Source organism: Pleurodeles waltl, chromosome 6 (genome assembly GCF_031143425.1).
Source record: "Pleurodeles waltl isolate 20211129_DDA chromosome 6, aPleWal1.hap1.20221129, whole genome shotgun sequence".
Lineage (NCBI taxonomy): Eukaryota > Metazoa > Chordata > Amphibia > Caudata > Salamandridae > Pleurodeles > Pleurodeles waltl.
In genome coordinates, this window is record NC_090445.1 from 264,784,791 (window position 1) to 264,792,096 (window position 7,306).

The 7,306-nt window shown below is 51.1% G+C and overlaps 1 pseudogene; it reads left to right on the forward strand.

Annotated features, from left to right (window-relative positions):
* Window positions 1-6,320: 6,320 nt before the first annotated feature.
* LOC138301520 (acid-sensing ion channel 2 pseudogene) lies at window positions 6,321-6,959 on the forward strand (annotated as a pseudogene).
* The last annotated feature ends 347 nt before the right edge of the window (window positions 6,960-7,306 follow it).

Sequence of the window (7,306 nt, forward strand, 5' to 3'; positions counted from 1 at the left end):
AAGTGTAATTTCTCAAACTTTTCAAGGAATTTTTTAAAACATAACTACAAAAAAAAAATAACAATGTCAACCAGGCTTCCCAGGTATTATTAGTGTTTCTAGACCTGGGCCCGTATTTATACTCCGTTTGCGCCGAATTTGCGTCGTTTTTTTCGACGCAAATTCGGCGCAAAACGAACGCCATATTTATACTTTGGCGTTAGACGCGTCTAGCGCCAAAGTATGGGCAAATAGCATCATTTTTTTGCGTGAACGCCTTCCTTGCGTTAATGAGATGCAAGGAAGGCGTTCCCGTCTAAAAAAATGACGGCGACGCAAATGCGTCGTATTTATACTCCCGGGCAAAAATCACGCCCGGGAGGTGGCGGGTCAAAAAACCCCGCATTTGCGCCACTATTTAACGCCTGGGTCAGGGTAGGCGTTAAGGGGCCTGTGGGCTCAAAATGAGCCCACAGGTGCCCTCCCCTGCCCCCAGGGACCCCCCCTGCCACCCCTGCCCACCCCAGGAGGACACCCAAGGATGGAGGGACCCACCCCAGGGACATTCAGGTAAGTTCAGGTAAGTATAATTTTTTATATTTTTTAATTTTTTTGGGGTGGCATAGGGGGGCCTTATTTGTGCCCCCCTACATGCCACTATGCCCAATGACCATGCCCAGGGGACACAAGTCCCCTGGGCATGGCCATTGGGCAAGGGGGCATGACTCCTGTCTTTACTAAGACAGGAGTCATGAAATGGCGTCTGGGCGTCGTAAAAAAATGGCGCAAATCGGGTTGAGGCGATTCTTTTGCCTCATCCTGACTTGCCCCATTTTAAGACGCCCTAACGTCATTTTTTCCCAACGCCGGCGCTGCCTGGTCTACGTGTTTTTTTTCCACGCACACCAGGCAGCGCCGGTCTGCTTGCGCCGGCTAACGCCATTCCATAAATACGGCGCCCGCATGGCGCTTCAGAATGGCGTTAGACGGCGCTAAATTTTTTGACGCTAAACTGCGTTAGCGCAGTTTAGCGTCAAAAAGTATAAATATGGGCCCTGGTTTCTTGGATCAAAGTGCAACTGGAACCTCTGTCTTTGGTGCTTCTCGAGACAAGCAATTCATGAGCCTTTTCTGCCAGTAACCCCAGCGAAGGGGCAATGTTATACTATCTCTGTAAGTGTTTACACAATCAGCCAACACTGGGCACTCTCTGCCCTGGTGTTGCCAGAATCAGTCATGGAGCCTACTTTGCAGCTGCTCCTCGCATCAGTTTCAAAGTCCCATGTGCTTGATATTCCTAGAGCCATGCAAGTGGCACAGCAAAAGTGCCAGGGGCCTAAATTCAGACAGTGCAAATGAGCTCCTAACCCTCAGTTTAGAGGTAAAACAATTCTAATCTCGGTGGAGATGGCCCCTTAGATCATTGAGCACCTGTGCCACTGCAATTACTGCACTATTGATAGCTGAGTCAGTGCTAGAAACCCCGTGTCTGGTGTTCCTAGAGTCAGGAAATGCTGTAACGTATGCCCAAGGCACTATCAGAACCACAGTGCCAGAACTGCAGTCCCTCGTAATGTTTGCACTTTGCATTTTTTGTGTCATAGCGGTTCTGTCCTAGGTATCCCGAGTGTGAGGAACTTCTGTGCTCAGTGCTGCAAGTGGCACACAGTGCTTGGGCTTCTCTTTAAATCTCTTCCTCTGGTGCTGCAAGTGCCAGACAACGCTGGAGTCTCTAATTATGAAATCTCTGCCTTGGTGCCGCAAGCGAAGGATACCGCTGGATTCTCTCCTCGCTCAGTGTCTGTCCCCAGTGTTGCAAGCGCCAGACACCGCTAGAGTCTTTCAGTCTCTGACTTGGCTGCTGAAAGATGCAGAAAATGCTTGTCTCTCTCTCTCTATATGGTATCTCTGTCCCTAGTGCTGCAAGCACCGCACACCAGGGGAGTTTATTCTCCTTCAGTCTCTGTCCCCAGGGCTGCAAGGGGCAAAACCCGCTGGGAGCACTGATCCTGCAATCTCTGCCTCTGATGCAGCAATCGCCAGACACCGCTGGGGCCTTTCATCCTGCAGTAGTTGCATCTGGTGCTGTAAACTACAAACACCGCTAGGGCCTCGCATTCTGCAGTATCTTTCTGGTGCTCTAAGCGCCAGACATCCCAGGAGTCTCTCAGCCTGCAATCTCTACTAACTCGGGTGCTGAAAGTAGCAGACACCGCCTGGGGTCTTTGTCCTTCATTCTCAGACCCTGTGCTGCAAGAACTAGACACTGCTGCAGTATCTCCTCCTTCAGGCTCTGTCCTCAGGGTTGCAAGCGCCAGACACCGCTGTGGCCTCTTATCCTGCATTATCTGCCTCTGGTGCTGCAAGCGGCGAACACCACTGCAGTTTCCCCTCCTTTAGTCTCTGCATGTGGGGCTGCAAGTGCCAGACACAGCTGGGGCCTCTCCTCCTTCAGTGCATGTAGTCAGAGCTGCAAGCGACAGACACCAATGGAGTCTTTCATTATGCAATCTCTGCTCCTGGTGCTGCATGTGCCAGTGGAGTTTCTCCCTTTCGGACTCTGTCCGCAGTGTTACGAACGTCATGTATTGCTAGATCCTCTTATTCTGCAATCTCTGCCCTGGTGCTGCAAGCTCCAGTTACTGCTAGAGCCTCTTACCATGCAACTTTTGGCCTGGTGCTGCAAGCGCCAGTTACTGCTAGAGCCTCTTATCATGCAATCTTTGCCTCTAGTGCTGCAAGTCCAAGACACAACTGAGGCTTCTCCTCTTCCAGTGTTTGTCCCCAGTGCTGCAATCGGCAAACACAGCGGGAGTCTCTCGTTATGCAGTGTCTGTTCCTAGTGCTTCAAGCACCAGACACCTCTGGAATCACTCCTACTTCAGTCGCTGCCTCTGGTACTGCAAGCACCAGACACCTCTGGAATCTCTCTTTCTTCAGTCTTTGTCTCTGGTGCCACAGTCACCAGACACCGCTGGATCCTCTCATCCTGTAACCTCTGCCTCTGATTCTGCAAGCGCCAGATACATCTGCAATCTCCCCTCCTTTAATCTCTGTCCATGGTGCTGCAAGTGACAGACACCACTAGGCCTCTTCTCCTTCAGTTTCTGTCTCTGGTGCTACAAGCCGCAGACACCTCTGGGGTCTCTCATTATGAAATGGCTGGTACTGAAAGGGCTGCAGTCTCACATCCTTCAAGCTCATAGTTAGGGCCTCTCATCCTACAGTATTTGCATTTAGTGCTGTAAGCGGCAAACATCGCTGGGGCCTCTCATCCTGTAATATTTGCCTCTGGTGTTGAAAGTGACAGACACCCCTAGAGTCTCTCCTCCTTCAGTCTCTGCCCCAGTGCTGAAAGCGGTCGATGCTAATGTAGTCCGCCTTACTTTAAATCTCTGCTCCTGGTGCTGCAAACACCAGACACTCCTGGGGCCCGTCCTCTTTCAGTCTATGTACCCGGTGCTGCGCGCATCAGGAACCACTCGAGTCTCCCTATCTTGATATATAATCCCTGCCCACGGTGCTGCAAGCGCCAGACACCACAGGGCCTCTCGTTCTGCAGTCTCTGCAGCTAGTGTTGCAAGTGGCAGATGTCGCTAGGGTCTCTCTTCTCTACCCCTGTGCTGCGAGCACCAGACACTGGTGGATGCTCTCATTGTGCAATTTCAGTCCCTAGTGCTGCAAGCGGAAGACACTGCTTTGTCGCTCCTCCGTTACGGTGCTGCAAGATGCAGACACCGGGGAGAGGATGTGGCGCAACGACCAGAGCTGCCGACTTTGGGGGGAACCAGGCGTGAGCCTCCGCGTTGGGTCAACATCCTGTGATTCTGGGCATATCACTTAGTCTACCTGTGCCTGCCAAAATTTAGGCCCGTATTTATACTTTTTTTTAGCGCCGCATTTGCGCCGCTTTTTGACGCAAAACGGCGCAAACCTACAAAATACAATGCTATTTTGCAAGTTTGCGCCGTTTTTGCGTCAAAAAACGACGCAAATGCGGCGCAAAAAAAAGTATAAATACGGGCCTTAATGTGTCATTGTATAATGTAATTGGTGCTCATGTAAAGCTCTCCAGTGCCTTCGGGTCGAGTTCGCGCTACATAAAACTGCAAAAAAAGTTTCCTCTCCCGCAGTCTTTGGCTCTGGCTGCAAGCGCAGACACTGCTGTAGGTTTCGTATCCGCAAACTGGTGTCTGGCCCTTCTAACAGCAGGCACAATTGAAGTCTCTGTTTCTACGCCTCTGTCTACGATGCTCCTTACGCCGGGCCACATACGGCCTCTTGAGCTCTTGCCCCTTCAATGTGTGGCTCGCTGATGCTGCTCCAGCCAGACTCTGCGGAGACCTTTGCGCTGACAAGCCCGGAACTACCTAGTGCTACTCAGCATGCATTGCTGCAGCCGCAATTACTGACTGCAGCGGTTGCCCTTGTTAGACACTGCTCACTTCTTCTTCCCCATACTGTCTGGTCCTAATGCCGCTTGTCGACCAGGCACTGCTGCAGTCTCTGGTTCAGCTTTTGTTCCTCCTACATCTGGCACTTCTGCTGCTGGGGGCTCCAGGATGCAACTTCTCCCTGAGACTGACAAAATCAGGCACTGAATTACCCTCCTCCCCAGCTCCCTCTGCCACAGGTAACAAAGAGCTCTGCCCCTGATGCTCCAAGAGTCGGGCAGCGCTGGACTCTGTTTCCAGTACCTGTTCCAGTGAGCTGATAGGCGCTTGGCGAGAGCCTCGAATCTGCCTCTAGCGCTGTCAAAAAACTGACACTACGAGACCTTGCGTGCCACTGGTGCGTTTCGAAACCCTCACTCTGTCCCTGGAGCACGCAGAGGCGTCAGCGCAGGATACTCTGCAATGCCCCTGGTGTTCCCAGACATTTGAGGATCCTGGTCACCGCTGCCTCTGCCGGCTGCTCTGTCCCTGGTATCCCCAGAAGCGGATGGAGCTGATAAGCCTCTAGGCAGTGTCCCTGGTGGTCACAGAGACCCAAACAACAGGAGTCTCTGCACCTGGTGCTGCCAGCCTTAACATCTGCTGTGGACCGCTGTCCCTAGTGCCACTCGCTGCGGAACCGCTGTGAGCCATCAACATTTGCTGCCATGACTGGCGGGCACCATTGCCACCCGTGGTCTCAGTGACTCCAGAGACTCCGGAAAACCCGCGCGCGGACACGGAACAGGTGCACCTGATCAATGAGAGATTCGCTGCGGTCACTGGGTTTTGAAGACGAGAGTCCTGAGGCGGTCCAGGGCTTGCAAAGTAAACACCAACTATCCAAGCGGACGCAAATGAAAAAGCCTCGCTGCTTCGTTGAGTGCTAAAAAAAAGTATTGGAAAGGCATGCCTTCTCTGCTCTGCAGCTTCAAAGTGCTGCTGTCTGCTTGCGAATAAGCGCAGCGATTTGAGAACATTTCTTTACTGGGCACGCACACACAATCTGTCAGACTTGCTTTTGTCATTCCGCGTCCCCGTTCCTCACCCCTCTCTCCCTCGCTCTCTGGCTCTCGTCTTCCTTCCCTTCCCTCCCATTTTCTCTCTTTCTCCTCTCACTCTTCCCTTCCAATCCCTTTCCCTTTGTATATAAATAAAATATGTGAATACAACGCTTCATCTTCACACATTGCCACCACCCCCGCGCGCTCTCTCTATCTTCCCTCCTTTCAGCCTGTTTTCCGTTTTCTCCTCTTGGTCCTCCACCTCTCGCTCGCCCGCCATCCTCTGTCTTCTTTCGATCCGAAGAGCTCGTGCACCGGAATGGCGGCCTCTGGAATAGCGTCCGGAGGGGTTAGCTAAGTCCAGCCGCTCTCCACATCATCACACAAACCCGAGCAATCAATGTGAAGTCGTTCCAGCCCCGAGAAAGCTCAAGCCCGTGAAGCACACGTCCCTGCGGACTGCTACATTACGCACTAGTTAACAGGCTGAGAGCTGACAACTCCTTTTAAGCATATTTTTTTTTAGAAATCTTCGCTCCTTCTGTAGGAGTGCGCGAGCGTGTGTGTGTATATGTAGGAGGAAGGACCGATGTTTCATTGGCTATCCCGTTCTCCCCTCTCCACCCAGCTCTCCCTCATTACCCTGGTGTCTCCCTAAACAAAAAACAATCCTTATCGCACTAAGGAAATCTGGAGCCAGAGTTTGAATGCTGTTTGTACCATAAATATTTGCCCCTGACAAGCCATTGCTGTGGCCCTAAGAATTCCGCAGCACTCCTCTCCAGCCTGCATATTCTCCCAGTGGGAATCTATGTCTGAATTCTTCTGAGGAACCTCTATAACCAATTGACCAGGAGAACATTGAAAGCCAGGCTGAATAAGTTGTGGGAAACTTAATGACCAAATGGATCTAAAGGAGTGTGCCAGTGAGGGCAGCATGGAGAGCCTGCAGCCCTCCAGCCTCCAAATCTTCGCCAGCACGTCCACATTCCATGGAATCCGCTACATCTTCACATATGGGCCTTTGACCATGAGGCGCTGCTTGTGGACGGTGGCCTTTGCCGGCTGCCTCGGCCTGCTTGTAGTGGAGAGTTCAGAGAGAGTGGCCTACTACTTTTCCTATGACCATGTCACAAAAGTAGACGAGGTAGTGGCCCACAGCCTTATCTTCCCTGCTGTCACTATATGTAACCTCAATGAATATCGCTTCTCCAGGCTTACGACCAATGACCTCTTCCATGCTGGTGAGCTCCTAGCCTTGCTCGATGTCAATGGACACATTCTGGAACCTCAGCAGGCAGATCCAGTTGTCCTGGCGACTCTACAGGAGAAGACACATTTTAAGCAGTCCAAGCCCAAGCTCTTTAGCATGCGTGAGTTTATTGACCGTGTGGGTCACGACCTAAAGGATATGATGCTCTACTGCAAGTACAAGGGTCAGGAATGCACTCATAGGGACTTCAAAACTGTAAGTATGCACACTTTTCCTAAATCTATGGTTCCAGATTTTTCCTGGTTGTTTGGTGAAGCATACCACATCTGAAACTGCTGATCATATTGTTGGAGGTTTGGCGAGAAGACTTGGAAAAGGTTGTCTTTTGATTCATAATCTCCTTCACTCAGTTGGTGCTTGGATGTTACATGCCCAAATGATCATCAGCCATTTTGATGTGTGACCAGGCTCTTGGTTCTTACATGACCAGAAGGTTATCACCGATGTTGTTTGATCTTCTATTTAGATAGTGGAAAATAGACCCATAAGGAAAACTTCTCTTTCGTTCAGTAGTTAATATCAAAGCAGGAAGTAGGATGCTTCTTCAAAAAACGTTTGACAGGACACAGTCTTGTGGGTGGCAGGCAACATTAAGTTTTTATATCTATAGGCTGGTG